Source organism: Mus caroli, chromosome 11 (genome assembly GCF_900094665.2).
Source record: "Mus caroli chromosome 11, CAROLI_EIJ_v1.1, whole genome shotgun sequence".
Taxonomy (NCBI): domain Eukaryota; kingdom Metazoa; phylum Chordata; class Mammalia; order Rodentia; family Muridae; genus Mus; species Mus caroli.
The window spans coordinates 96,257,051-96,263,575 of record NC_034580.1 but is presented as its reverse complement, the minus strand read 5'-3'; the positions used below and the strand labels follow the sequence as shown (position 1 = coordinate 96,263,575).

At 53.9% G+C, this 6,525-nt stretch overlaps 1 protein-coding gene and 1 long non-coding RNA gene across 7 annotated transcripts in view; one reads left to right on the top strand and one right to left on the bottom strand.

The window, feature by feature from the left end:
* The window catches only part of LOC110304182, a 5,926-nt gene extending 4,948 nt beyond the window's left edge, over positions 1–978 (bottom strand). Inside the window, exon 1 of the long non-coding RNA XR_002379026.2 lies at positions 882–978. This is a non-coding gene — a long non-coding RNA (uncharacterized LOC110304182). The remainder of the gene's footprint in view (positions 1–881) is intronic.
* A 214-nt stretch (positions 979–1,192) lies between these two features.
* Positions 1,193–6,525, top strand: part of Jup (junction plakoglobin) — a 27,841-nt gene continuing 22,508 nt past the window's right edge. For 2 of the 6 annotated variants that reach the window (XM_021176737.2, XM_021176738.2), the window contains exon 1: positions 1,193–1,383. The gene's annotated coding sequence lies outside the window, so the exon portion shown is untranslated. Of the gene's footprint in view, positions 1,468–6,525 lie in introns of all 6 variants that reach the window. The other 4 variants (XM_029483773.1, XM_029483772.1, XM_029483771.1 and 1 more) reach the window with 3 other exon arrangements.

The following is a 6,525-nucleotide window of genomic DNA, read 5'->3' as shown; positions in this document are numbered from 1 at the left end:
GCGGACACACAGAGTTTATTCAGAAGCTCCAATCCTTCCTCTAATTCCACCTAGGCGACTCTAGCCTTCCCCTGCTGCCAATTGGCTGAAGTGAGGAGAAAGGTGGCAGAGAAACCTTCAAGTTTCTTTGGAGCATAGTTTTAAAATCGTATTACATTTTATTTACTTTTATGTGTGTGGCACTTGTGCCAAGGCGGGAGATCAGAGGACAGAGGACAACCGGTGGGACTTGGCTGTTGTCTCCCTCCATGAGGTATCAGACTCGGGTTGTCACATCTGCACAACTGAGGCACCACACAAGCCCATTAAAAATATTCTTTTAACGTGGATCATTTCGAACCCACTTTGTAGACCAGGCTGGCCTCTAACTCACAGAGATCTGCCTGCCTCTGCCTCCTCGAGTGCCACCACTGCCTGGCTGCTCCAGCACTTTTGAAGAACTGTCTTGAACTGACTGTTTCATTGGTTTAAATACTGACATTCCTCAGCTGTTTAAGTGCTACAACAAAGCTTATTTCATTTAATCTCTCCAACCTAAGATAGATAAAGCTAATGAGCCCACTTTACAGAAGAGATACAGGGTGAAAGGTACACTAACTGGCCTAAGGTCATACAAAGATTAAGGGGAGAACCCAAACCCAGGCCTTCTAATTCTAAACAGAAGGGATCAGGGAACACTCCATCTTTTGTAGGGGGTTGAAATCCCAACCTAGCACAAAGCCTATGAAATGCTTTACAAACATCTTATTACTACGTTGAGGCAAGAATGAATAAGCCTGACGCTGAGTTGGCTGGCTAGTGAAGGCGTCAGTCCTTTCCCATGCCTCCCCCTGACTCACCTGTTGGACAGGTAGGGGGAAGGGGAGAATAATGAGTCTTACCTGCTCAGGGCTAGGGTGGGGCAAGTCACGCCCCACCTGTTCCATTGGCTTTTGCCTTAGTCTTACTGACAGCCCTCTGTCCAATCGTAAAGAAGAAACTTTCTATTTGCCAATAGATGCAGAGTGAGGATGAGACCTCAAGTTGGCGTCCACCCTAGAGTCGAGTGGCAGTCCCTGGGGCCAATGGTGAGCGCATAAACAGAGGCGGCCGTGGTAGAGGTCCCGGCGCGAGGCTCCGCCCCTCGATGGGATAGTCAGGCTGGGCAGCCAGTGAGATAGCCTTAGAGGGTGGGAGTCTCCCTAGGGGGCGGAGCTTCGAGGGGGCGAGAGGTGTGGCTTGGCTGTCAGGTCCCTTTGCCTTTTGTTCGGTTACTGAGTTGCTGCCTTGGCCAGAGTCCGGAGCAGCCGCCGCCCGAGCGCGCCGAGCTCAGTTCGCTGCCCGCGCCGGCTCCCTCCCGGCCAGACCCGACCCCGACTCGGCTCAGCCCGGCTCCACGCTCAGGTACACCCGATCGGGGTACGAATCACTGCGGGGGAGTAGGGACAGCAAGCGGCCGGGAGGCTGGTTCCAGCGGTTTCAGGGCAGGTGAGGGCGGATGTCAGGGAGCGCATCCTACACCAGCGACAGGGGGCGCGCTGGGGTCCGGGGCGCGGGACCCTTGGGACAAGCAATCTGGGTTGGAGCGCCCCTCCAGGCTCGGTGAACCGCAGGTCTGAGAAGGGTGGGGAGGAACTAGGGCAGGTGCCTCGGAGTTCGCGCCTCCCCCAGGGCCCCAGAGCTCCTCTGACACGGCGTCCCTGACTCTCCCCTGGAGCTGACCGAGCAGACTTTGACCCGCTCCGCCTGGTCCCGGAGCTCACGGTGACAGGAATTTACCGTTCGGGAAACTTGCTGCCTAGTCTCTTTGGGGCCACCCTCACCGCACCCCACGCGTCATCCTCGCTTTCCCTCCCTCCCTACTCCCCCAGGCCTGGGTGGGGCCCTATTGTCTGCGCCCAGCTTTCCAAACTGTGGGGGCCGAGTGCACATTTTCCCAGGGACGCAATTCCCACCTGCTGAGCAGAGCAGGTGAGCGCTTGGAAGACGGAGGCCCTGCCCTGCAGCTCCGAGCTGTACCTGTGGCGCCTCCCTCCGCTCTAGTGTACGCCGGTCAATGCCTTCTCCTACGGAGGTGGGATAGGGTGACTGGGGAACTGGTGAAGGGTCTGGGCTCAGTGCCCTACCGATGTCTGACACTGGTGGCTTGGCCTGGAGTCTGGGCCGGTAGAGAAAATTTAAGAAGCACTCGCCCAGCTTTTAGTAGCTGTGGTTTCCAAAGTGTTGATAGGGAAACAGCAATATCTTTTGATATCTGCAACCCATTCTTGAGAAATCACTCCAAACTTTCCAGGAGAAAGTAACCATGGGAGCCTTTTCTAGGATTTTCTCGTCTCCTTGTTGAGAGCTGATTCTAGGCTTGGTGGTACTTCTTGGAGGAAAACCCCTTCCCCCAGTCAGCTCCAAGCTCAACATAGGCCAGTGTGTGCGCTTTGACCCTGTTCTCCCTGCCCCCACCTCCATCCTGTTTGCCAGGACCCTAAGGCCTGAGGTAGGGACCAATGGGGGTGGGGTGGGGGCGTTGCTGAAAGGGGAAGTGCCTTCTTCCTTCCCCCTCCTCCCGAGACCACCACACCCCCTTATATGAGGCCTGCTAAGTATCTGTCCTCCCAAGCTCTGCCCCTTCCCCAGGAATGGGGTTGGGACAGGGCTGGGCCAAACTAGGAAGATGAGGAAGAGTGATCTGTCTGTCCCTAACTCCCCCATTTTATTTAGCTGGCTGACAATTGAGGCAGGATAGCATAGGGCAGGAATGTTGCTGGCCGTTCCGCTGGGTTTCTAGATTATGAAGGTGCATTCTTTCTAGAGGACTCGCCAGAAGTCCCTCCTCCACCCACTCTTTTCCTGAGTGTTTGGCGGGGAAAGTGGGACAGGAGGAAGTCTTTGCTGTGGAAGGTTTCTTCCCTGCCAGGCACCCTCAGGCTGCAAAGTGTGATCGCGCCCTCCCCTTGCCTCCCGTGTGCTGAGAGCTCTTCTCTGGCTGGGATTGTGAACTTCTACTCGCCCTTGCACTGGTTATACAAATCCGAAGAGTGGCCTTTTCGTAGGCATTTGGAGGTCCCTCCCCATCAGCCTTCTTGCCTTCTTGCGGGGGACCGAGCAGGAATGCCAGCGCTAGCCTGAAGCAGAGGGAAGGTGGGGCGCCGGTCATGAGCGCTGCTTGCTGTGACTCACCTGGAGGCTGCTGGTGGTGCTTGGTTGGAGAGTAGGGATGGCAGACAGACTCTCCCCTTGAGGAACCCCCTTAGGTCCTGTGGGGGGTAACATAAGTGACCACCTCCAGGAAGCACAGGGGGTGGGGAGGAGGGGGAGATATGATGTTTAGGCTCCTGCAGCCTGTCTCCCCTCCTCTCCATGCCAAGGTGGAGGAGGGGAAGGCATTGTAATTACATGAGCTAAATGATTAGTTTAGCTAATTTGATTGGTTCGTGGCTGTGATGAAAAGACAGTATTGAGGAAGTGTGGCCAGGAGCTGCCCGGCCCAAGCTGGCTTCTGACCGGACAGGAGGGAGGGGAAGCCAAGGTAGGATCTGATTAGTCATTTCTTGCCAGATCAAGTCTGGGCTTGGGTGACAGGAGCCTCCCCCGCACCCAAGCTCCACCCTATTCCCCCTGGAGCGGCCGTCTGGCCTGCTAAGGTCGGACTTGGAGAATGCAGCCTGTGGGAACGGAAGGTCAGGCGGAGCCTGATTGACTGATTTCCTTCCTGGGGGCCCACAGGCCACGGCCCAGGAGAGGAAGTCCTGTCCTGCAGAGCTACTTTAGAACAAGGTGACACATTTGGCTGGTCCACAGAAGGACAGCGATCTAGATAGTCTAAGGGGGCAGTTCTGAGAGTTGGGACACAGACTTGGACTGAAGCTACCTTGAGTCTCTGAACAGTGTGTCCTTACCTGCGCAGCCTGGGTCAGGGCACCTTGCTTCTTAGGCTCAGTGACCTCAGGAATAAAGAAACCTAAGCTGTCCAGAAATTACTTGACTGATGGTCACTCAAAGCCAGAAGACGACGATCTGGTACCAAGCTCTTTCACAATGGTTCTCACTAATCATGCTTACAGAGGCAGCTGCCGTTGTTGTCTTCCTCAACAACTTAGGGAAAGTTAGCAACTTGCCCAGTGGTGCCCAGCCAGACTCCAGAGAGAGTTAAGCTCAGACCTCATGCTGCTCTCTGGCTCCTCGACAACTCCGGAAGAATTTCTCCACCCATCCCCTCTTTTCTTTTGGGTGATAAATGACCAAATCTGGGACCTTGCACCAACGTAGACAAGCACTTTCCTATGGAATCCGTCATCAGCCCTGGAAGCACCCCCCTCCCCCCACCTTCCTTTCTTGACAGAGTCTCATGTAGCCTAGGCTAGCCTCTGAGATCGACCTTGAACGACTTTTTCTTATCTTTCCTTTTTGAAGACAGGGTCTCGACGTGCAGCCCTGGCTAGCCTAGAACTTGCTATCTAGACTAGGAGTCCTCACACTCACAGAGACCCAGCAGCCCCTGCTCCTTGGGATAACAGGTGTGTGCTGCCTTGCCTGGCAAGCTTTTTAAAACATTTGTTATCATCATCTTATTTATTTATTTATTTAGTGTGTGCCTGTGTGTTTGAGCATGCACAGGACACAGCACATCTGTGGAGATCAGAGGGCAACTTTCAGGGTTTTTTTTTTTTTTTTCCTTTTCCTTCCACCCTGTGGGTCCTGTGGGTCCAATTTTAGCTTTAACCCAATCAGCCATCTCTCAACTGTTCAGACCTCTCAAGTACTGGCATTATAGGCATGTAGCACTGGCTTATACCATGCTGGGGATCAAACCCAGGGCTTCATATATGTATGCTAGGCAAACGCTCTACATCTTTAGCCCTAAATGGAAGTTTTCTCCTGCCCCCTTTGGAGGGCCTCAGCTCCAAGGATAGAAGGGAATTTAGGAGAGCCCTGCTAGACGTGTGGGGGCGGTGAAGGCGGGACAGGTTTGTCAGGTGGGAGTGACTCATCACCCTGGCTGCCGGGACTCTGAAACCTCACTGTGGTCGGTGGTAAGGCAGCTCCTCAAGGCCAGGAGCTGTGAGGGTCTAAGTTAGGGGAGACCAGAGGGGAGGACAGCATGGCTCAGAGCTTTCTGGGCTGGACCCCGGAGAGGATGTGGGAGCCACCTGCTTCACTAGTGTCTGTGGCTTTGCCAAGTTAAAGTGGAGGCGGGGTGCTCTCTGGGGAATAGAGACACATGAGTCAGATTTAGGCTTGGGTGAGAGTCCTGCTGGATCATGCCAGATAACACAACCAGGCTGCTTGGAGAGGAGCTTTCTACTGCCCTGTCGTGTCTGGAGACACTAGCATCTGGGCTATGAAAACCTCCACAGGAGGATATTCCTGTGGGAGTAGAGTGAGAGGTTGTAGGAGATGCCTGTCAGCCAGAGCTAGCCCACAAAGGAAGATTTGGTGGCGCCAGGGTCTTCTTAGGTATGACTGATTTGGACCCCTCTGCCAACCCAGCACCTGGCACCAGAATGGAGAACTGGGGCTAGGTTGAGCCTGCGTACTGGTACATCCTGAAGACTGAGGTTCTTTCTACCAGATCTTCAGATCAGGACGGAACCACAGCCTGTTTACCTATCTTAGAGAAGAGAGCCCCTAAGCAAGGAGCCTTGACTGGGAAGCACCGAGGGAGAATGAAGTCATTCTTGCAGATTACCACACAGAGTAAAATTTGGGCTGGTGGCTTTCTAGCACCCTGAGGCCAATAGGGACAAGGTGGGTGGGGATGGGGGTGAGGACACACAGATGTCCTTATGAAGAGGCTAGACAGAGAAAAAGACTTCCTATCCAGAAGACAGTGTCAGATTCTCCCCGCAAGCAGAGTGATAGAAGATTGTGAGCTGCCATATGGTTCTGGGAACTGGTCTGGGTCCTCTCCAAGAGCAGTAAGTGCTCGTAACTGCTGAGACATTTCTCCAGCTCCGGATGGGAGGTCTTCATTTCAAAAGGAGAAGCAGGTGGAGAGGGCCACCCTTGCCCAGGAGGCACTTCCTGTGGGTGAAGAGTCAGTCTAAGTCCTTGGAGGAAACTTTCTGTTTGGGGACTTTGGGAAGAAGAACCACGGGGCCGAATAGAAACCCAGCGTCTGACAGCTGGCTGGCCCCGTAACTCTCTGAAAGAAAAAGGTAGTGAGATGGGGTGGGACAGGTCACTGGGATTTGTGTCTCAGCAGATGACAGACACCCTGAGGCCTTGCTCTTGGGATGTGGTTGACTGTCCCAATTTTTAGCAACTTCCTGGGATAGATTCGAAGAGAGAGAGAGAGAGTTCTTTGACCGTCTGACCGTTTGCTTGTGCTAGCCTCCTGGCCTCTTAACTTTTGGTTGGCTGCAGAGGAGGGTGCTCAGCTTTCTCTGCGGTTTCCCAGTGTGGAGGGAGATCTTATGTCTAGTGATGGCGAGAAGAGGCCAGGCAATCGACCAACTGCCTCACTGTGGGCTGTCTCTCTGTCGCTGAGTGTCAGGATCAAAGGCTTGCTCCACCATGCTCAGTTGGTCTTTTTTTTTTTTTTTTTTTTTT